The 25,154-nt window shown below is 35.5% G+C and overlaps 1 pseudogene; it reads right to left on the bottom strand.

Annotated features, from left to right (window-relative positions):
* Positions 1–396: 396 nt before the first annotated feature.
* Positions 397–732, bottom strand: LOC119521994 (annotated as a pseudogene).
* Between the last annotated feature and the right edge of the window lie 24,422 nt (positions 733–25,154).

Genomic DNA, 25,154 nt, shown 5'->3' on the forward strand with positions numbered 1-25,154 from the left:
AATCTCACTCTGCTTTCTTAATCAAATAAAAGGGGAAAATGGCAACATTCCAATAATCAATAAAATTGGCAGCAGTACAAAGATCTAAGCATATCTAAAATACAGCAGATTTGTAATTAAAACACCATGTAATAATTTGTTTTTAGCAAGAACAAGAAGCTTAATAACAGGTAAAAGGAGGAAACAAAATACTGCATTATACTGAATAGTAAGCTAAGTAGCATATATTAATCTTACATACTCATAACTATTTGCTTTTGAATAACTAATTAAGCCTTATGTTTAAATTAAATGCCCATTCAACAAAACTGATAGGAACAAACATATTTCTGTAAATTTACATCCTAGAATACCAGAGTAAACAGGAGATATTAGTCAAAGATGAATAAGAAAGTTCTATTCTTTTTCGGCGTCTGTGTGACCAGGTTGCAGAGGACGTGCTTTTCTCTTTGCTTTTCCTAAGCCACTGTTTGCTGCCTCTTCAGGAATTCGTTTCTCTTTTTCGGAATTTTTAGGGGACAGCCTGAAGAATTATCCGATTCCTTTTTGCCATTTGGGAGTTGGGCGCACAAAAACTGGATTCCCTCCTGCATATTTGTTTTGGGCTTTCGGCGACGAAAGCGACCTGGAGTTAGTGGCAGATGTGGAGGAATCAAGCACCTTCCTAGGGGCTCAAGAAGCCACCACTTTGCGGCAGGCGCCTGGGACACTGTATGCTTTAGTCCGCACCATGTTCAAACCGGAGATGAAAGCAACGAACTGACTTCCCAGCCGTTGGTATTTCACAGGACAAGGACCCTCTATATCGATTTTTACACCTTTTTAGACAGATGAGAATCCAGGGTTTTGATCTTGCCGGGAGAAATATGCAAAACTTTTGACTAGTCATTACAGGTCCTTGGAGTTTGAAGGCAGGAAAAATATAAAGTACAAATACATATTGTTTCCATGGGTTGATGAGAAATCCATAATTGTCCAATAAATTTCCCCATATTTTTCTCAAAGTGAAAATATTGATTTTTCGTAATACATATCTTTGTCTTTGGATAACTACACATATGCATTTTAAAATCAAGTTTCTTTTGAATGCAAGGATGTTACTTCCATTTTAATAAGTTGTGCCCAACTAGGAAAAGGCTCCACAGATTTATTTTCGTTCTTTTCCCTAGTAAAAATACCCAAAAAATATTATGGTCCTTTATCAGAAATAAAAGACAAAAATAAGACCAAATTGGAACTGATAACAACAAGGACTTAACAAGAATTGCACATTCCTGCTCAGCGCTTCTATATAATGGAGAGTAAGGCAAAAGTAATTCAAAAGAAAGAAACCCTTTCAGCCAGTTAGATGTATTGGGTCATGGATCCACAAATATTTATAAAATATCCACTATGTATTGTATTGTTCTAGGCACTTAGTACACTGGTGAATAAACAATAGCTTCCTCTCAGGTAGCTCATAGTCTGGTTGGAGAGGCAGGAAATAAATATGTGCAATTACATGCTTTAAGAGTTTTAGAAGTATGCAGGGTCTGAGTTGCTCAGAAATTGACAGGGACCTAAGTCTCATTTTTTTGAGGTTTTCAGTATTTTAAACATTTTAAAAATGCCAAAACAATGTTTACAGAAATTGTGGTACATTTTAAATGTTTATAAATAATAAAATAGTGCTTTCAACCCATTCTAAAACAAAATGCAACTGAATTATGCTTTTCAAAAGATTAATGATCACAAAATTTATATAAAAATGTAATTATTCATATGGTACCTCCACAGTGTGATCTAGTTTAAACTGTATGAGGAATGTTGTCTTTCTCCAATCCTGACAGTGCATCTTTCAAATTAAGTATTTTTTACTTAGGTCAAGAGTTAAAATTTGGGGCTCTTTGGTGAGGCTTGGACCAGTTGGTTCTCTTCAAGAGACTGAGTAAATGTTATTCAGGTAGGTTCACTGGAGAATATCATTACAGAAACTAGCATGAACAAAGCCCCATGTCTCTAATGATATATTCTGAGAACTAATGGAAAGGATTTAAGAATATAAAAAAAGATTTATTTTTATGTTAAGGACACTTTCTTCATAGAGTTTTGGAAGAGTCCTTAGACATCTTACCCAGGTTCAAAAGCACTTGTTTTCTCTTTCCTATGGAGACACTGAGGAGCAATTGGATTTCATCTCTAAATCACAGCTGACAAGGATCTATGATTTCTAGCACTGCATGTGTTATATAGTACAATTCCATTACAATACAGCAAATTAAATGGTGGTCTGTGAAATTACAAACTCCAGGGGTTAACATTTGCATTGTTTCACTTTCAACAAAACAAAAACCTGCAATGCAATTCAAAGTGTGGAGAATTGGGGAACTTTTTAATAAAGTAAGTTTTAAAATAAGTAAATGATCATTTATGCTTGAAAATTCAAGACCTCTGATATTTCCCAGGTTTTTATCCTTTTGTGAAAACATCACATATTCCTGTCCCACTTAATATACACCTATAATCTCAGAGGAACAAAAGGTCAAAATAGAAAACACGAATGACTTTTTAAAGGCCATGTGGGTACACATGAAAAACTTTTTAGTGTCAATAAGTATTAATGGCCAATTCTGTTCAATTAAGGTATTTATTAAACATTCACTATGCACCTAACAGAATGTCTATGAAACAGAAATAGTCCTTACACCATAATTTTTCTTTCAATTTTCTAATCTTATTCATAGATTTTTTAAGCTGGAGGAGACTCTTGTTACATAATAAATAAGGAATCACTTACAGAAGGAATTAAAGGAATGTCATTGCTAAATTCATTGATATTTTCACTTAGGCTATAGCTGAGATTTTAAAAAATTTCATGGCATATTTTTATGGTAGGGGCATAGATATCATTTTCTAATTCCATTTTCCCATTATTTTTCAATTTACCCATTTGTGAATTTGATATGAAATATTTATGAAATCCCAAAAGACTAGGTTTATTTCTAGAACGTCTAGCATAGAATGAACATTCAAGATTATATACCTGAAATATACTTCTTTTCTCCCTTTTGAATATGAAGCACCTTCAAGATTAAATTTGCCTACCCACTTGACTTTCATCACAGTTGGTATTTTAAATACTGATGTCTAGAACCTGCATTAATTTAGACGGGTTCTATGCCCTACAGGCTTGTCTTGAGTTGACACCATATCAGTGTTATAAGTGCTAAGAGAAACGGAATAGTCAGCATTTGGAAAGAGGTGAGATAAAAGATCTGTATTACACAGAACTTTTCCACTTTATGGGAACCAACGCAGAAAATGACCTGCAAATAACAACAGATTTGCTTTTAAAAATTGAATGTTATGTTAAATGATTATCCTCATTTTGTGGTCTAAGCAGCTTCATAATGTTTGTTAAACCTGGTTTCCTTTATAAATGTGAATTTAGTCTATAAAGAGAGTAAAAAATAGAATAAAATTATTAAATAGCATAAAGGATGATGGTTTCCTTTCAAATAGATGTGCAGTGCTAATGAAAATTATCTCTATATTATTGAAAAGCATTAATCAGTTTCCTGATTTTGTGGGATACCTAGCTTATAGCTGAGCACATAGAATGCTCTCAAATAAGTACCTGTTATTTATAGTGTCAGAATCTTCCCCCATCTTCTGGCTATAACCTTCACAACTTATGCCTAAGTTCCTATCCCATACTGTTTACTGAGGTACTGACACTCAAGACTTTTCTTTATCTATCCAGCATTTTCCACCATAATTCTCTAGCATTAATCTTCTATTCTAGCCAAGATGATCTTATCCCTTAACATGCTATATTAATTGCTTGCCCCAAGCCTTTTCTTGCATTGTTTGTCTTTCCTGGAGTGCCCAGATCTTACCACTCATTCAAAACCTATCCATCCTACTCACCTCAGCCACATGGATTTTGCAGCTGTTCCAGTGCACAGTGGTCTGTCTTTTCTCTGTATTCCTAGAACATTTATTGTCTATGCCATTCAATTAGTACTTAATTATATACAAGCAATTCCCAGCTAGCAAGTCTGTTATGTTCAAAGACCTCACTTGAATGCCAGCTGTTGGAGACACATAACAAATTTCCCTCATAGAAACAATATTGTAATGGGTGAGTAGGTTTCCAGAGCAAAGCACAAAAACCTATTTAATGCACATGTAGGCAAAGCTATAGTACCAACATTCAGATTGCAACAACCATTTATATTTCATAGAGTATAGTTGTTCAGGGTCAAACTGAAAATTCTAGGAGAGCATCTCCCCTGGCATAGTTCTAAGAAAAAGAGCTACCATGCTCCCCTCTGTATGGGTTTCTCCTCTTTCCTAATTTGGCCTCATTTCTGTGGGGATTTGGGGAGGCCTTGGATAACTGGTAGTCCAGTGAGAATACTGTGAACAAAGGGCAAAGAGCTTTCTGCTTGCAAGGGGAAGCGTAGACAAGGATGAAGCCGTGGAGGCCATTGCAGTCAATATTCCCATTGGACCTGGGGTAGACAGGGAGAGAATTTTTTGTTCTTCTTTACATTTCCCCTGACACCATTCTAGCATAAGCTTTTATCTCTTTATACTTGGACTATTGCAATAATCTCTGCCTCTCTCAAAAATAGCTAGTCTTTTTTTATAGTCTCACTGTATCCTGCAATCTACTGCCAAGCACAGATTGATATTTCCCCAAACCATCAATTCCGTAATCTCATTCCTATGGTCTCTGATGGTTCTCCATTGCTCACAGAAGTTGTTTGTAATTCTAGCTGAATATCAGAATTTGTTGGAGGAATTTTTAAACATACAGATACTTGAGCCTTACTCCAGCCCTACTGAGCCATAATCTCTGCATAGAGGATCCTGCATTAAAGAAAAATCTTCCCAGATGATTCTGATGCACAGCCAAGTAGAGAGCCACTGAACTATAAGATAACATTTACAATTCTTAGCATGACATTCAAAGTCCTCCATGTTCAGGAGATTTAGGTCTGTTTTTCAATCTGTAAAACAAGGGACTGGTGATTTCCTGCTTAATGTTTCCATTCCACATTCAGGATGATTCTTAGCCTCGTTCTACTTTTATATTTTAGTTAAGGCTATATTTTACACTTATTTCAGGAAAGTTTAAATGAAACAACTATGTGAGTGGTTATTTTCAAGCCTGAAATATACCTATGATGTCCTTTTCATCTTTCAGAGTTTCATTTCCCTGTGTTACAGATTGTCATGACAAATTACTACTATCTATTGTGCAGCTTGTTTTTCTGCACTCTACATTGGGGTGCTTATCTTCTCTGCACGAGTTACCCCTTTGACATGAACTTCAATTGTGGAATAAATGTAATAAAAATGGAAAAATATCAAAGAGAAAATTGAATTTCCTCCCTAGTTAAATGAATTTTATATAACAGCTGTGAGTGTAGTTATTAAAGCTGAAACCATTTTGCAGGGCTGCTGGTTTTTAAAATGGAAGCCAGTACTGTCACTCATGAGTCTAAAGCAGTGACCATTTTTAAGAGAACCTAAATTCCCAACATCATAAAAAAATCTTTGTAGTCCGGGATAATGTAGAGCCTTAGAGTAACCATAAATAAGTAGAAAAGTAACATATTACTGACTCATCATTGTAGATTTAAACGGTTACCAGGGTATATCTTTTCTTCTCTCTTATAAAATAATCACTGGGAGCCTCAGAATGTCTTGATGTTTGTGCCAGTTTGGATAGATTATGTACCCTAAGAAAAAGCAATGATCTTTTAATCCAATCTCATGGGATATTGGGATTAGGTTGTTTCCATGGAAATGTGAGCCACCCAACTATGAGTGACATCTTTGGTTAGGGTGTGACCTCTGATTGAATGTTTCCATGGGGGTGTGGCCCCGCCCATTCAGCATGGGTCTTGATTAGTTCACTGGAGACTTATGAACAAGCTTACAAACTGAAGGACCTCAGAGCTGCAGCCAAGAGAAACATTTTGAAGATGGCCTTTAAAAGTAGACTTTTGCTACTCCAGAGTTTGCCTGGGAGAAACTAAGAGAATACCCCTAGACACCTAGAGAGAAACGTCCTGGAAGAAAGTCATTATGAAATGCAACCTGGGAGCAAAGAAAGAAGACACCAGCCATTTGCCTTCCCAGACAACAGAGGTGTTCCAGACACCATTGGCCATTCTTCTGTGAAGGTACCCTGTTGTTGATGCCTTAGCTTGGACACTTTTATGACCTTAAGACTGTAACTTTGTAACCAAATAAAATCCCTTTATAAAAGCCAATCCATTTCTGGTATTTTGCATAATGGCAGCATTAGTAAACCGGAACAATGCTGTAGGCCAGTTCACAGATATAAAACTTATACACATTTGTTGAATGTGAACCATGACGGTCATTCTCTGTAAAGTCTGCTTGGGAATGATTCCACCAGACATGTTTATAAGAACAGATCTTTTCGTATGAAACCTACAACATTTTGCTTTCTGAAATATTACTGTATTCACTACTCTTCTCTCTGACATTTATCTGTTCATTCATAGTAGGAGGGAGTCATATGATATTTGGATTGGAAAATGCACCCTTACAGTAATATATTCAAAATGAAACAGCCATGATTATCCTGTGGGCTTAATGTGACACTGCCAGGATGACACTAAGACTAAAATATTTTTAATATGTTCAAGTTAGAAGGATCTGAGTGTGGAGGAAAAGGACTCTAGGTCCTTCTGGAGCCATTTCATATATTTCACCTATGAATTTAAAAGGATAATGTGAGTTGCAGAGTGGTTTGATTTAAACTTCAAATGACTTAAGTTCTTTTGGGCAAATGAGGCCACTGACAGGATTTACAGCCATGCCATAGCTTTCCAGTATAGCATAATATTGTTCAGAATAAGCCTAAAAATGGTTTCATACCAAATCTAAGGCTGAAGACATCAAGGAACAAGGTGAAGTAGGTGCTTGAATACTGGATTGGAGGATGCTATTATAAATGTGAATGCTATCCCCACCCTGGTACCTCTAAACTAGCTTTGTGTACTTAATTTCAAATAGAATTGAGAGGAAAATGCTATTTTAATGGCAATACCATATCCAAACGAATGACCACTAGCCTGGGTGCTAATATCCTAATTCTTAAGAGAGTTAAGCTTTTGAAGGAGAAAGTGTAATGTAGTAGCAAGAATCTTGGAGTTAGAATCTGTCCCGGTTTGTTAACATATTAATTTTGTGCCATTGAGTAAGTCACAGAAACTTCCTAAGTCTGTTTCCTTATTTATAGAGTGAAGATAATAATGTCTTTTGACCTTTAAGAATGGGGAAACATTATTTGATATATATCAGATATTCAACAAATGTTTATTCATTTATTTATTATATCATTTATTGAGTGTCTCATTTATGTCAGGTACTGTGTCAAGAGCTTTTATGTGGAAGTGCTTTGTAAACTTTAAAGAACTACTTAATGGGAATATGTTATTATTAATACACATCGTTTCCCTAATAAACTCTCCTTGTCATAAAGCCTTAGGTAAGTGTTTCTCAACCCTAGTTGTAGGTCTGTGTGAGCCCCAGGAAATTTTGTATTTTATTTAATTCCCTATGTGATTCTAAGACAGAGTGAGCCATGGGATTATCCTTGGCGACTGGGTGGAGGGGAGACATTAAAAGTTACTACAAACTGTACATTAGTTCCACAAGACAGACTAGTCTCAGTTCACTCTCTCATGTCATTGTGAAAGGCACTGACTCAAGAAGGAGCTTGCTCTTCATGTTCTCCTCTTCAAAGTTTGGCTTCCCCATTGAGAAAGTCACTCATCTCAGTGTGTCCCTATTAAGCTAGGTAGTGGTTGTTTTAAGGCTGGATGGGGGCAGTTGGAGATTTAAAATTTTTCTTGTAGTGTCTTGTAAGATGTTCTGCTGTTGCACTCTCTTGTATTATAATGAGAAAAACCTATACAGACATTTGTACAGATTTTAAAGTAGAATACAGGGGAAACAGATGAGAGGAAAAATGGAGAGAAAAGGGAATAAGAAATACAAGGAACAGAAAATTAAAGACTAAGACTGCAGGAGATATTACAACCAATGGCTGCTGAGATGCACATAGAACAATGGCTTAAAATGGGATGGACAAGATATGGTACTCAACTGATTGTTGAGCTTTACCCCAACTTACCTTTGGAGATGTCAGCCATTTGGGGGAAACATCAGAACCAGATGTTTGGCGACTTGAGACAGGACTAGTATTGAGCAAAATAATGAAGGAGTGGTTAATTATTTTATACTCAGGTGCCTCCCCTTTTGTCACACTTCTCAGTTCCCACTCTTTCTTCCAGTTTATCTAGTTCTTCCCAAATGCCTACCGTGTACTTATTTCTAAGTAATCTTTCATCCATTAAGAGAACATCCCACCTTTAAGGCTTTCCATCCTTGGTATTAAAAGAGAAATTTTACAGCAGTTTATACCTATCTCTTTTCCTTCAAATTATGTCATGTAAGTGCTCTCTGAGTATATAAGGACATGCCTGACTACAAAGTAAAGCCTAATTGCTTCCTACTACTACAATAATTTTGGTATCTCACCTCTGGTATTGCCTGTGAATATCAATCAACAGTTTACTTTCTTACTTTTCAAGAAAATGAATGCATCTAATTGCCTAGCATTTGAGTTTAATTAAGGATGACACTATTGTGCTAAATTTCTCTAAAACTAAAATAACATTTTGTCAACTCTTTTATTTAAATGATCTCCTCCCTGAGCTGTTGTAATCTGAAAGTATTGTATTGTTGGATGAATGAAGTTACCAAAAATCTGTTCAACAAGATCTTCTCTCTTTATTGTTCCAGGAAACCAAGCCTAAAATATCTGTATTGTTTGATTTTTGCTATGGTTTTTACAAGTTCAATGTCATTCATTATATGTTTATCATTTTTCAGGGCTACCAAGTTTTAAAAATGTTCTGACATATGATGAGGTAGAACATAGATTATCCACTTGAGACATACCGTTGTTTGGCTTTTTCCATTCTCTTCACTTTTTACATGTTTTTAATACAGATGATATTATAATTCTTAAAAAGATAGACAACATAAACACTGAAGACACTGAAACACTGAATGGGAGACAGAACTATAAAAGAAGGAACTCAGTTTCAAGAAGGAGATCGAATGCTCATAGGACTCGCCGGCAGAGAGGTAATGTATACTAAGAATCACACAGGAGAAAAAGAGTCTGAAATATTTGTAAGTACCTGGGTAAGCAAATTGAAAAACTAGCAATGTTGTTGTAAAGTTGCACTATTGCTTTGTTTTATTTTTCTTGGAAATGGACTCATATAAGTTGGGTAAGAATTTATGCCATGTCAAATGAAAAGAAATCCTTAAAAATGCTTATGAGTTACTTCCCTAATGCAGGGCAGGTCAAGAAATGTAATGTAATCATATGGACTGAGAAATATTTTGTACTTCTTTACAAGCCTAATAGGTTGCTCCAACTCTATGTTTAGTAGGTCAAACAGGAGAGTTAAGAGCTTTGTTGATAATCTGGGCACCAAGGCATCAAAATTTTGAAAAAGCAAATGTAGAGCAAAGGGAGTGGGAGAGTACATGAAGAATGTCCTTTGTATCCCTAAACACACTGGTCTGTTCAGCATGCATATTTTAATATGAATGCATTGTGAATTGCCACAATAGAGAAGTCTCTTCAACAATTAAGGGTTTCCGTGGTCTAAGTCAACAGGTTGGAACCACCTTGACATTGTGCATACTCTAAGCCCGTGACAGTTGCCTACCCAGCTTCATTGCTGTCTTTGTTTGATTGCCCTAGTGGCTCAGCCTATTCTGAGAAAAGGAGGGATGGCAGTTATAATGGAGGCAAAGCAGCTAAAATGGTGAGGTGGACTATTCTCATGTTCCTACCTAACATAAAAATGATCTTTGTGAGCCTTTTTGAAATCCATATTCTTTTTTTAATGCAATTTTACTGACATAATTCACACACCATATAATCCATCCAAAGTATAAAATCAGTGGCTCACAGTATCAATAGATAGTTGTGCATTTATCATTACAATCAATTTTAGAACATTTTCATTACTCCAAAAATAAAAAAGATCACCCAAAACATTCCTGTACTTTTTATCCCCCCTATTATTTATATATTTTTTGTCTTTATTTTATTACTTATCTACCCATACACTGGATAAAGGGAGAGTCATTCACAAAGTTTTCACAATCACACGATCCTACATTAAAGCTATATAGTTATACAATCATCATCAAGAATCAAGTCTACAGGATTACAGTTCAACAGATTCAGGTATTACCTTCTAGCTATTCTAATACACTAAAAACTAAAAAGGGATACCTATATAATGCATAAGAATAACCTCCAGAATGACCTCTTGACTCTATTTGACATCTCTTTGCCACTGAAATTTTATTTGGTTTCATTTCTTTTCCCCCTTTTGGTCAGGAAGGCAACCTCAATCCCATAATGCTAGGGCCAGGCTCAACCTTGGGAGTCAAGTCTCACATTGCCAGGGAGATTTACACCCCTGGGAGTCATGTCCCACGTAAGGGACAGGGTACTGAGTTTATTTGCAGAGTTGGCTGAGAGAAAGAGGCCACATATAAGCAACAAAAGAGGTTCTCTGGGGGTGACCCTTAGGCATAATTATAAGTAGGTTTAGCGTTTCCTTTGCAGAAATAAGTTTCGTAAGGGCAAGCCCAAAGATTGAGGGCTTGACTTATTAAACTGGGAGTCCTTAATGCTTGAGAGACTATCAGGAATTGCCCAGATGGGGAAGTTTAATATTTCTACATTTTTCCCCAGTCCCTAAAGGGGACTTTGCAAATACTTTTTTATTTTCTGCCCCAAATACTCTGGGATGTACCGGGGTATAGCATTAACTTGTACAGAATAAATCTCACTCCATATTCTAGGTTCCATGTAATTATGTTTTTAAATAAACTGACCATACAGGTTAAATTAGTGTGTTACAGAGAAAATAAATTTTGTACCAAATAAACATCTCTTAAATAACAGTTAAAACTCAGGAATGGATGTGACTGCTATAAGATCTTACAATCTAGGAACCTTTACAATAAGCCTTATTGAACATTCTGTACTTCTGCATCATCAATTCCCCAATCTCGGCCCACATTCTAGCCCCTGATAACCTATGCTCTCAAATTAAATTCTCAGCATTTGCTCATTATAGTTAGTTTACATTAGTGAGGTCTTACAATATTTGCCCTTTTGTTTCTGGCTTGTTGCACTCAACATAATGTCCTCAAGGTTCATTCACCTATTTGCATGCCTCATAATTTTATTCCTTCTTGCAGCCGCTCAGTATTCCATTGTATGTATACACCACAGTTCCCCCTTCTGTTCACCCATGTATCTACCCTTAGGCCACCTCCATCCATTGCAAATCATGAATACTGCCGCCATAAACACCAGTGTGCAAATGCCTATTCACATCTCTGCTTTTGGTTCTTCCAAGTATATACCAAATAATGGGGCTGCAGGATCATATGGCAACCTTATAATGAGAAAACTCTGAGAGAAGTCCATATTATTTTATAGTTTCTTAAGCTGTCTTTCCATTTAAAGCAAAGCAGGCATTTGAGACAAATATTCACATGATGAATACAAAGCAGAATCTGTTTCCACTCAATCTCTCCATTTTCTATTTGCATATTCTTTCAATTAATTTCAGATAATACATTCCAAATTTGGTAGCATATGAAAGAAAATTCAAGAACTATTGTATTCAAAAAAGACTATTATATTAAGGTGTACAAAGAGAATTGAAAAGATTGTTCTAGAATTCAGTGAGACTCTCAGATGATATTAGAGTAATGAAATATCAAAAGTATTGCAAAACTCAGTGCATAGCTTAAAAACAATGAGATCATAGATAATACTTCTGAAATATATTTTGAATATATGACTGTAATGCAGAAAATAATTATTTTTAAAGAATACTCAAGATTCGGAAACAACCATGAGGAAAGAAATCACAATAAAAAACCAAGCCAAGATCTTTCTGGATTCAAGTTTGGGCTGAGCCCTTTAAAGAAGCAATCTTTAATTAAGCAGGTAAATGAACCCAAGAATTAACCAGTATAAAAAAGTCCTGAATTTAATATGTTTCATAATATTAAGGATTATTTTAAATTCTACTGAGAGCAGAACATGTTGCTTAGTATTCCCCCATGGTGTCTTGAACATAATTTAAACTCAATTTTGTTAGTTGATTTTCCCCTGTTTTTTTATAAACAGGGATGTTTTCAATCATCTCTAGAAATTTTGAATTTGCAAAATGCCAATATAGATGATGGTTATTGTGATTTGTCATATAATCATTCCCAATCTTGTCCTGGTTCTGAAACTTTGATCTTCAGTTATAGTATAAAAGTAATTTTAGTAGCATTGTGAGTGAATTATAAAAGCCAGAAGTCAGATGATATAGGATATGAAATACTCTCTGGAACCAAGAGGTGGGCCACACTATAGTGATACATATCCATCATTGTAAGGTAGTCTGACACGAAAGATGGGTGACAAGGCCAAATGGCAGGCAACAATAAAAGTTTACTGAGAGAAGCCGCAGGGCGGCCCCACCGGCAGAGGCTGCTTGGTGGGGAAACCCACACAGTCGGGTGGCAGGATTTCCTTTTTATCAGGTCTTTTGCCAATCAGGGGGTTGCACAGGGTCTTGGAAATGTAAGGTATGTGAGCTTTGGCCAATAGGGGATTATACATAGTTTATCTTGTAGCTTGGCAATGCCTGGTTTGTAGATTTAAACAGGAGAGATGGGGAAGGACGGAGCAACAATGTGGCAAGAACAGGAGAAGGGGTGGGAAATGGGGGAGGGGGAGAGGGCAGTGGTGCAGCCTGGCTTCACAAAGAGGGAATTGGGGGAGAGACCCAGAGCCCAGACCTAACAATCATCTCTCAACTGGTACAGGTGAGCCGATCACCAGACAGGAATTTTTTAATGCAATTTTGTTGAGATATATTCACATACCAGCTAATCATCCAAAGTGTACAGTTAATGGCTCATAGCATCATCATATAGTTGTGCATTCATCAGCACAATCAATTTTTGAACATTTTTATTACTCCAAAAAAACGTAAAAATAAGAATAAAAATAAAAAAGAACACACAAAACATCCCAAACACCTTATCTCCCTGTATAATTTATTTATTTATTGTCTTTATTTTCTTACTCATCTGTCCTTATACTGGATAAAGGGAGTACCAGTCACAAAGTTTTCTCAAGTACACAGTCACACTGTAAAAGCTATATAGTTAGAGGATCATCTTCAAGAATCAAGGCTACTAGATTGCAGCTCAACAGTTTCAGGTATTACCTTCTAGCTATTCCAATACAATAAAAATTAAAAAGGGATATCTATATAATTATTAAGAATAACCTCCAGAATGAACTCTCAACTCTATCTGAAATCTGTCAGCCTCTGAAACTTTATTTTGTTTCATTTCTCTTCCCCCTCTTGTTCCAAGAAGGCTTTCTCAGCTGACAATGCCAGGGCCAGGCTCAGACCGGGAGTCATATCCCTCATTGCCAGGGAGATTTACACCTGTGGGAGTCATGTCCCACATAAGGAGGAAGGGCAGTAAGTTTACCCGCAGAGTTGGCTTAAAGAAAGAGAGGCCACATCTGAGCAACAAAAGAGGTTCTCTTGGGGTGAATCTTAGGCATAATTATAAGTAGGCTTAGCTTCTCCTTTGCAGGAGTTAAGTTTCATAAGGGCTAGGTCCAAAATCGTGGGCTTGGCCTATTAAATTGGTAGTCCCCAGTGCTTGCAAGAATATAAGGAATTGCCAGGTGGGGAAGTTTAATATTTTGACATTTTCCCCAGTACCTCAAGAGTGTTTTGCAAATACTTTTTTTGTTCTTTGCACAAATTACTCTGGGATGTACAGACCAAGAGTATCTCACTCCCTGTTCATGGTTCCATCTAATTATGGTGTTCAAATAAACTGGCTATACAAGTTAAATTAAATACTGTGCTACAAAAAAAAATTGTTTTGCACCAAATAAACATCTCTTCCTTTGGTCTCACACAGAAGTTGAAGTTTTAAAACACAGTCAATACCATCCTTAACTCTTTACTCTGATTTGCCTTAGTCCTAACCAGATCAGCTTCATTCATATCTCTAATTGAAGTCTGATCTCTTTCATTGAAGTCTGATTTCTTTTTCAGCTTTTTTATCAGTTGCTGTGTGGGTAATGCTGACTTTCCCAGCTGCAGAACTCTAGCTCTGAGTCTCAGGTGTCACACAGGTGCCTGAAGTTCCAGGGAATGACCAGGTTATACACAAAGAGCTCAGCTTATCAGAATTTAGAAATAACTATGACAACTCAGGAATAGATGTGACTGCTGTAAGATCTTACAGTCTAGGAACCTTTACAATATGCCTTCCCCTGATCACCTATGCTCTCAAATTCAATTCTCAGAGTTTGCTCATTATATTTAGTCCATATTAGTGAGGCATTATAATACTTGTTTTTTTTTTATCCTGAGTACTTTCACTCAACATACTGCCCTCAAGGTTCAATCACCTCATTGCATGCCTCACAACTTCATTCCTTCTTGCAGCCATTCAATATTCCATTGTATGCATACACTACAGTTCCCCATTCTGTTCATCAGTCGCTGTACCCTTAAGCAACCTCCATCCATTGCAAATTGTGAATACTGCCACGTAAACACCAGTGTGCAAATGTCCATTCTTTTTGCTGCTTTCAGTTCTTCCAAGTATATACCTAATAATGGGGTAGCCGAATCATATGGCAACTCTATCCTTAGCCTCCTGTAGAACCACCACACTGCCCTCCAGATGGGCTGCACCATTCTACTTCCCTACCAACAGTGAATATGTACATCCCTCTCTCCACATTACCTCTAGCACTTGTATATTTCTGTTTAAAGAGTTTTACTCAGACACTAAACAATCCATCCTAAGTAAACAATCAATTGTTCCTAGTATAATCACACAGTTATGCAATCACCACCACAATCTATATGAGGACACTTCCATTTCTTCCTCAAAGAAAGAAGAATAGGAGAAAATGAAGAATAAAATATAAAAAATTAAATTAAAAGGCAAAACAACAATGGCACCAAGAATCACATACCCCTCCCTTATATCCCCCTTATTGACATTCAGCTTTGGTATATTGCCTTTGTTACATTTCATGGAAGTATATCACAATGTTACTGTTAACTATAGACTCTAATTTGCATTGATTGTTTTTTTCCATATACCATCCCATTTTCAGCACCTTACAATGGTGACATTCAATTGTTCTCCCTCATGTGAAAACTTTCTTATGTTTGTACATTTAATCACCATTATAGACCACTCTAGCTTTCACTACGTTATACAGTCCCAGTTTTATCCTCTACCTTTCCTTCTGGTGTCATATATGCCCCTAGGCTTCCACTTTCAACCATACTCACACTCAGTTTTGTTCAATTTACTTACAATATTGTGCTAGCATCACACAGTATTGTGCTATCCATTTATGGATCTTTACAATCAATGCTGTCAAACATTTTGTACTCCTTCAGCATCAAATGCCCAATGTCTATGCTCTTTCTATCTTCTGATAACCTGTGTTCTCAACTTTAAATCTCAAAGTTTGCTCATAAATGTTAGTTCATATTAATGAGACTATACAGTATTTGTTCTTTTGTTTCCGGCTAATTTTGCTCAACATAACGTCCTCAAGGTTCATCCATTTTTTTGTATGTGTCATGATTTTATTCTGTCTTACAGTTGTCTAATATTCCATCATATGTATATACCACAGTTTGTTTACCCACTCATCCATTGATCAACATTTAGGCTGTTTCCATCTCTTGGCAATCATAAATAATGCCACTACAGACATCACTGTGCAAATGACTGGACAGGAATTTGAGAGATGTTCATATCCAGATTCATAAGCTAACATTGGTGCTACCATTTCTGCTTGGCCTATAAATTGATTCTTCATAACTTGCTGTGTGGTCATTAAGTAAAAATTGGCAGTTCTCAGAGGTTAAACCATTCTCACCAAATTATGTAAATGCAAGCCTTTCATTTTTTTTCCTGAGGAGTGGAAATGTTGCATTTTCAAATATTTAGATTGTTAATTGTAATTGGTTGAGCACATATTTATTAAACGCCTTCTCTGTGCAGGAATTATGCAAGGCAACAGAATGTTTCAAATATTGTATGCAGTGGTGAGAGAGAAATATAAGAAAGAAATGTACAGCAAGGCAGGATGTAATAAATGTTCTAATAGGGCCTAAGTTATATATTTTGGGAATTCAGTAGTTCATTCTGATTAGGGGGACTTGGGAAAACTTGATGGAGGGGATAATATTTGATCTGGGCCATGTAGGACAAAGAGGTTTTCGAAAGTTTGGAAAGAAGAGCATGTGCTTACTTATGCTACAGTCCAAAATGCATAAATGAATGGAGAATATTGAAAAACAGTATTTTCAAAGTGAAAGCATCCTCATCTCTCTCTTTTTTTGAGACTGTCATTATAGCAGAACTCACCAGAAAATGTTCCCTGCATTGAAGAATTTAAACATAATTATTTCACCAATAATTACAGATTTTAATCATGCTTTGAAATCTTAATAAGCTAGCTTTGTACTTTACAAGATTTAATCTTAATATCAGTTGAACACAATTTTCTTTATTCAACACAATTCTTTTCAATAGAGATTTTCTGTTTGTTTATAAGGAAAGAAAACTAATGTCCATTTTGTTATCTAAAGGTAGGAAATATGTAGTATTCAAGTTGTTGAAAATATTTCTTATGTAAACACTTATAAAAAGGACTGAAAGCTCCTTTGGAAATATACTCGGGTGCATATAGGTCTTCGGGAGATAGGTCTCAATCTTATCTTTCCTGTTGGCCCACTGTGCTCTCAACACTAGATCACTTAGAAAGGAGAAGAGGTAGATGTGCATTCTGTGCATTGCACCCAATCTCCTTCTTTATGTTTTTCAGAAGGAAAAATGAAGAGTGCCTATGACTTTATGCTTTAGCAAAGCAACTAATTTTTCATACTTTTTACTTTATTAAATTTTTATGTGCATAATAGTCTTATGCCAGTCACTACTCTGCTCTTTATCTGCTGCTTCCAGCTTCTAGAAGGATTATTATGCTAGAAAATCACAGTGCCTGATCTAGAGCATGTTTTCTTTGCAGACCATATTTGCTAGTGGAAAGCTTGATTTCTCAGCACAGTTCATATGACTCTATCCATTTACATTTATATAGCATCATAGATATTTGTCAAAGGTGCCATTATTTCATCTGACTGTTACTCTCCACTGCCCTTTTGGTTTAAAAATTGAAAAAGTAGAAAGGCTGAGTTGTTGCCAGGCTAGTTTACTTGAACAGTATCGAGCCAATCTTCTGCTTCCTTTATAACTCCCTTCCCCCTCACTTAGTTTGTCTTAGAGTCTCTCTAGAATTAAGTTTATATTCAAGAAATAGTTTATTAATGAATAAATTGAATAAATATTATGATTTTGAGCTTTTTCCTTTCATCCTAAGGATTTTGTGCTACAAAATATTATTGAATATTCTTTCATCCTCACATATAAAGTCTCAGAACCTATTGCTCCTTTAGGTAAAACATAATCCAGAAAATGATAGAATGTGACTTTGGAATATATTCAAATTCACAAAGCAATTAATTTTTAATATTTATTATTTAATTAAAGTTTAATTGGCATAAGACTCTGTGCCAAAGATAAGGGACATCAAAGCTATTATATAAATTAGTTCTGAAAACTATTTAGTATATAAGAGTAGGGGCTGTGCAATTCTAAAAGAATCAGTTGCCCACAGAAGTGGTCTTGACAAAATATCATGTGATTTAATAAAATTATTGTGCATATGTTTCAGTTGTTTTTCAAAATTGGGGATCTTTGCAGACGTACAATGATGATTATCAGGCCCAATCAGAGAAGAATCGAGGCCAATCAGAGAGGAACCAGCATCAATCAGAAGGAAATCAAGGCAAATCAGAAGGAAATCGCGGCCAACTGGAAGAAAATCAATACCACTCAGAGAGATCTCATTGTCAATCGGAAAGATCTCAAGGCCCATCAGAGAGATCTCATGGCAAATCAGAGAGATATCGTTTCAAATCAGAGAGACCTCGTGGTCAAGCAGAGAGATCTTTTGACCACTCAGAGAGGTCTCGTAGCCACACAGAGAAATCTCATGGCCACTCAGAGAGATCTTGTGGCCGTTCAAAGAGATCTCATGGCCAATCTTGGAGATATCAAAGATACCCACCAGTAGGAAGATTCAAAACATCACCCAAAATTGAGTCTGAATTTGACAGGTAAAAATACAATGAATATTTACTTAATCATTAGTACATTATGTTGAGTGAGGTGGAAATGTAAAAGCATGCTTTATATAACTATTTTAATGGATAATACGTATTTTTTGTAACAGAAACTGTATTGGGACAAAGACATTAATACGCTGGAGATGATATATAAATGGCATCAATGTTCTCTCATCTTGCTAATGTCCTCTAGCTATCATCTAGTTTCCCGAGATACCCCATTAAGTTGTTCCACCTACATCTGCCTTCCCTGGCAGAGCCCCATGTACTCAGCTTTCTTTCTGAGCCTTCCTTTTAATCAAATATATTGACTCAGTGTCCTTTTCCTTTTGGACCTTCCAACCTGCTAGACTAGCTAATCCAACAATAAAACTAAGCTAAATCAATAATATATACTCACTGATAATGAATTTCTGTGTTTCCCTCCTTTGTCTCCTTCCTGAAGGGTTGTCAGAGAGTCCACAGCAGACAAATGATAGGTATATCTTTGAGCAGCTGAACTTTTGACTTTGTCAGTCAGATTCTAGGAAAGGATGCCTCTTCTATACATAGATGCAACCCCAACCTTCTGAATATATTTGGATTATACTGTATATATTCATTGTTGCCTTATACAACTGTTAGGCAAGGGCTGTCTTCTCTAGCCAAAGAAAACAGAGAAATTTTAATAGTTTTGCAGTGTTTGCATTTTATTTTATCTGATTAGGTAATTAAATAAAAATTTATTTTTAGTTGAAATTTCTCAGTGATTGTCATCAGTTTGCATTGCCTATAAATGTCTAGTCAAATATTTTTGCTTATATTAACCACTCCACTGAATGGCTGATTTCAGCTTTAAAAATCATTTCTAAAATGTGTATGTGGATCATTATGTATATAGACAATGTCTGATGTAGGCACCATTTTAATGCAAAGGCCTCATCCTACTTATATTAGCAGTATACAAGTAATTTGCTATAAAATATTAAAATATGTCTAACTGCTGACAAGCAATTCACATTTCAGCATTTATTAGGAACTTTTGTGTTTTACTTCATTTTAAATGCCAATTTCTGTTTGTCTAGTGGTATAAGACTTCCACTAAGGAACTGACATTTACATTGTTGTCCAATGACATATTCCTATCATTTTGCCAATATATTTTAAAATATAATGAACAATTCTGTTTTTCTGCTTTATTTTATCTTGTTTTACTATAAATATTTGCATATCCTCAGCACAAATAAATAGTATTAGTTGAGTTAAGGTTAAAATTATCAATTGTAGAGTGATTATTAAAGAATACATAAGATATAAAAAATTAATGTAGTTTAATAATGGAAATTAATTCTTCTCCATAACTTTCCATTCTGATTATATATAATATAATTTGACTAGATTGGTTTAATAATTTCCTTCAGAACTGGAGTTTGCTTCTGTGCCAAGTATAAAATGAAGACTTCAGTGTTTTTATCCCAGGCAAAAGTTTCTTCTCAGGCCAGCCTGAACAGAAGATAAAGACATTTCTGCTTTTAACAAACAAATCACCATATCTAGAAGCCCAATTTGATATGAATAAACGTCAGGTAGCTGGGCAAATACTTCAAATAAAATTTTATAGAATATGTAGAATATTGTTTATGTAGATCTACAATAGCTTTTTTTCATTTTTGAAAAGCTATGATAACTCTCAATAAAATCCCTAATCAGGATTTACTGAAAACAAGGTGTGAATTTGGATTTTTAATGCCCCCAAAATACCTGATAACAATTTTAGCTTTTTCTCTTCTTTCCTGATGTAGTAAATATATCCACTGTCATTCTTGGCTGCAGTAATATGTAAATGGAGAGGGATAGCGGAACAAAATCTGTATTTTGTACAACCACTAAGTAACTTATACGAAATGGGTGGCAAAAATATGCATATCTGCATTAGCTGTCCACCTGATGAAAAATTTTCTGACATATAAGCATCAGCTTCAGAGGAATGTTTAGTTTTGGTGTGCTTACTATTTAAACTCTGATTATAAAGTGACAACTAACATCACACTACCACTCCAGTATCTCTTCAGATTTTAATACTAGGAAGCATTCCAAGTAATTCTTGAAATAGGTGCAGCCCTAATTATGATTGTGAAATCAGATCTCTGGGCCTCAAACCCTTAATATACAATAATCACACTGAAGACAGATTGAATTCCCTATTTTTATTCCAAAATTCTTTACTTTTTCCCAGCCCCATTTGTTTCCTATACTGGCAACTCAGTTGTATTTTTCTTTTTTCTTGGAAGGAGATTCCAGTGAGAATCTGATTTGTGATTTTCTAAGTAATTGGCCTCTAGTGGTGTATAAGTAGCATGAGTTAGTAGAAGCAACATAAAAGTAAGAAGACATGGTTGCATTTTCCCAACATTGTACAAATTACTTAATATCTCTGGGTCTCAATTTCCTAATATGTGAAAGGAGAAATTTGGACTTTGAAGAGCTATACCAACTAAAAACATCTCAGGAGTTCATGAAAACTGTATTTTTAAACAAAAATATTCAACTGTATCCATATGCCTGGTTAACTTCTGATCTTTGTTATGCATGCAGCAGGTAACAATTCACCCTTAAGCTGAGAATCACCTATGCTGAAATAATGAAAAGGATTTATCAAAACCCTGTTCTGGATTTTGATTGCATCTAGTATCCAGTCTTAAATCAAATGTTAAAAAATGTATAATAAAAGAATAAAGACATACATTCTAAAGAATTTCTTTCAAAGTAAAAAAATTGTTTTCAAATTATCATCCTTTATGATTAATATTAGGTCTTTTGCAATGAAGAAAAGGAATGAATATTTCCAGAAACAGATGCAACAAAGAAATAATCAAATGAACATGAAACGAAAAGTAAGTGTTGTTGCTTTCAACTTTACACCACAGAATCGGTGTGGTTTTATACATCATTTTCATTTGAATAGTCATTCCATTTGCAGACTTTGTTTCTTCTAGTAGTTAGTTTTGGCATCTACTCATATTGATGATTAATTTAATATGTTTTTAAAACCTGTATACTAATATCAATATAGGAAGAAGATATATATCATGTCATACAAGTCAACACCCTGTCATATAAGTCAAGTGTTTCCAGCCTTATAGCACAATTGCTTGCAAAGTTTCCCTCTTTTGCTCTATTACCCCCTCCCCCATCCTACTTTATATTATTTTGCTTCTAAGTGGGCATTAGATCCATGGATCTTAACGTTTAAGAATATCTTCATGTGTTATTGTGCTTTTACTGTCTACTGGCTCTATGGACCTCATTGCTACTATTTGTAGGACTCTTAATGCCAAATCTACCTGTGAACTATAACTGTGGTTGGGACCTTATGTAAAAATAGCTGAACCACCAAGCTTCAGCTACATATATCTGGATGTACTCCAACCAGTTCAGTTATGGAGTGATCTGGGCTAATTAACATTTAAATGCAATATTTATACTTTGGTCTGTTTTGTTAACCACATATAGGTGGAACCTATGTGGACACCTGTAAAGTAATTGCAGGAATAAGGGATTTAAATTAACTATTGAAAAAATTCCTAACTTTCACCTGAAATGTCTGGTTGGGGTACAAGTGAGATTTTCTAAAATTAAGTTATGTAATTCTCCACCTCACTTAATTATCTTGAATACTGCCAAAAATCACAGACTTATATAAAGATTATGAGGACACCCTTTGTGAAGTTTATCTACAATTATGGTCTTTCCTCTTGATCAAGACAAGTAATAGATAGACACAGGCCATATCTAGATCTTAAGAGTTTTCCAACTATAAGGTCTTAAAGTCATTTGATCTTTCTGAATCTGCTTTTCTTGTCTGTAATGTGAAGAGATTGGACTGCTTAACCTTTAAGGGCCCACTGGACTTGACATTCTTGTATTTGTGTATAAGTGAGAAAAAGCTGAAATTGCGTGTTAGACTGAGAACAAAGTAAAGAGAATATTGTCACTAAAAATGTTGAGTCAATTTTAAACGTAGAAAATAAACACCTGCTAAGTAAGGAGAGATGAGGTATGATTTGTTTCAATCTTTCCCATTTAGATAACACCAGAAAATGATCGCCCCTCTGATGAAAATACTAGAAGATATGAAAGGTAATTGCAGGACAGACTTCTGTACAACTAAATATAATTAATTCTTAAGGGGAAAATGAAACAAAAATAAATTTTACTTCCAACAAGGGGCCTCTAGAGTGTAACTCAAAGCAATCCAAAACGGCTTCTGTAAAGAGTCCTAATGGGGAACCAGAAAATTCGTAAGTAAAACTGCCTGGCTTGATTTTAATTTTATTTTTGAGATTTCCATGCATCAGTTTCCTGTGGTGAGTATAGATGTCTTGATTTTGTATCCTTTCTGGTTTAACCATATGGGAATTGTCACCCTGAAGAATTAAGTGTCATGAACATTTTCATTCATTTTCAGTGTTAAGAATAAATCCCTTCTGCTCTTTAATAATAATATATGTTACAGTTACTAGACATACTAAGTAAATTTCAGTGCTCCAAATGATCTTAGCTCCAATCAGGAGGGCCTTTACTCAGACAATGATATCAGAAGCATTTGTGTATCCATGAAAAGGAAGAATGTTGTTATACTCCCTGTGAGATGGGCCTAACCAAAAGCATCTGTGGAAGAGTTGAAAGAGCTATGGAACAGAAGCAGATCAGTAATAATAGTTGCTTTTACTGAGTGCCTAATATGTACTAGGCACTGTGCTGAGCACATTTACATTTGTGGTTTGATTTAATCCCCGGCAAGCCTGTAAAGTAGGTATTAACATTTCGATAATAAAGATGAATAAACTAAGGCTCAATAGAGTATGTTAACTTCCCCAAAGCCATACAAAAATATGTGATGGAAGCTATATTCAAATTTAGTTTGTGGGGCTACAAAACCTGTGGACTTTCTACTCTACCATATTGCCTCTCCACAAGTATGAATAAATGAGTTAAACTCTTTAAAAACCTAGTGTATTCATTTTCTATTGCTGCTGCACCAGATTGCCACAAACAGCAGCTTAAAACAACACCTATTTATTATCTTACAGTTCCGTAGGTCAGAAGATCAGGCAGGCTTATCTGTGTTCTCTCTAGGGACTCACAGGGCTGAATTGAAGATGATGGCCAAGGTGTAATCTTATCTGGATGTTCCAGGGAAAAATCCACTTCCAAGCTCATTCTAGTTGTTCAACAGAGTTCTTTGGGGTTGTGGGAATGAGGCCTCTGTTTCCTTGCTAGCTCTCAGTCGTCAACCAGGGGCCACTTGGCTCCTAAAGACTGCTCACATTCCCTCTCTTGTGGACCCCTCCATCTTCAAGCAAAAAACAGCATGCCATGTCCTTCTCACTCTTTGAATCTCTCTGATTTCCTCTTTAGCCTCTTCTGCTTTTAAAGGACCCATTTAATTAGATTAGGTCATTCCATATAAAGCAGGATAATCTCCCTATTTTAAAGTCAGTTGATTAGTAACTTTAATTACATCTGCAAAGTCATATTCATAGTCCTGAGGATTAGGGTGGCAAATCTTGGGGGTCATTTTAGAATTTATAATTATCTGCTTTTAAAAATAAGAATGTAATATATTGTGTTCAATAAATTTAAAAAAATATGTACTTTGGTTCTGCAGTATGTTGTGAAAGGAAATGTAGAAAAGGAGATTTTACATCTAAAATTTAATTAAGAAATCAACATTTACTGAATTAGAGCAATTTTTCCCCAATTGGGTCCTAGTAGAAACAATATCTTTAACCAGCAAAATAATGTGAAAAATACCTCACATTTAGTATCACTGACTCCAGGAATTCAACTGAAAGTATCAGAACAACTACCCAGCATTTGGGCTTTAGTTGCATTCTACCTCTGATAGAGTGTGACTACATATAGTAAATCTTTTCTCTTGGGCTATTTAGCTGCATATTTTTTATCTTCTGAACTGTTTATATACAGTAAGAGCTGTTATAATAAGACAAAGTGAGAACCTGACCACCATTCATGAGGCCCAATAAGGAGCATACCTCTGCAACGTGGCAGAATGAAAATTTTGGATAGGCCAACTGCTTTTTGTATTAATCTCTATGCACCCTTTTACTCTGGCTATTTTTTTTGTAACAACTTTATTCAGATAAAATTTTCGTACCGTAAATTTCACCCATTTAAAGTATACAATTCAATGGGTTTTAGTATATTTACAGAATTGTACAACCATCACCATAATCTAATTTTTGAACATTTTCTTCATACCAAAAAGAAACTCCATAGTCACTAGCAGTAACCCCCCTTCTCTTCCCTCCCCTCCTCTCCCACAGCCCCAAACAACCACTAACCTACTTTCTCTCTGTATTGAGTTGACTCTGGCTACTTTTGTTCCAAAATGCATATAGGCATGGCCATATGTAAATAATTGAACTGCAGTTACATAGTAGTAAAACTCTTCTAGGGATTCTGAATAATTATATACATATTTTAAAATCTAGATTAATGCATGGAATACATGCATGTAATCCTCTTGAATGCTACCCAAATCCCCCCAGATTCAGTACTTGGAATCTTAATACTACTAAAAGAAACCTTGAAGATTCTTGAATTTACCTCCTTCATTTCACAGCTGGTAATAATGAGACCCAGAGAGGTTAATATGAATGGCCCAAAGTTGCTCATCTAATTAGTGGCTGTCAAATATATTTTTAATAAACATTATGCTTAATTGACAGATACATGAAACATGGGGTTAAA

The sequence above is a fragment of the Choloepus didactylus genome, chromosome X, assembly GCF_015220235.1.
Source record: "Choloepus didactylus isolate mChoDid1 chromosome X, mChoDid1.pri, whole genome shotgun sequence".
Classification (NCBI taxonomy): Eukaryota; Metazoa; Chordata; class Mammalia; order Pilosa; family Megalonychidae; genus Choloepus; species Choloepus didactylus.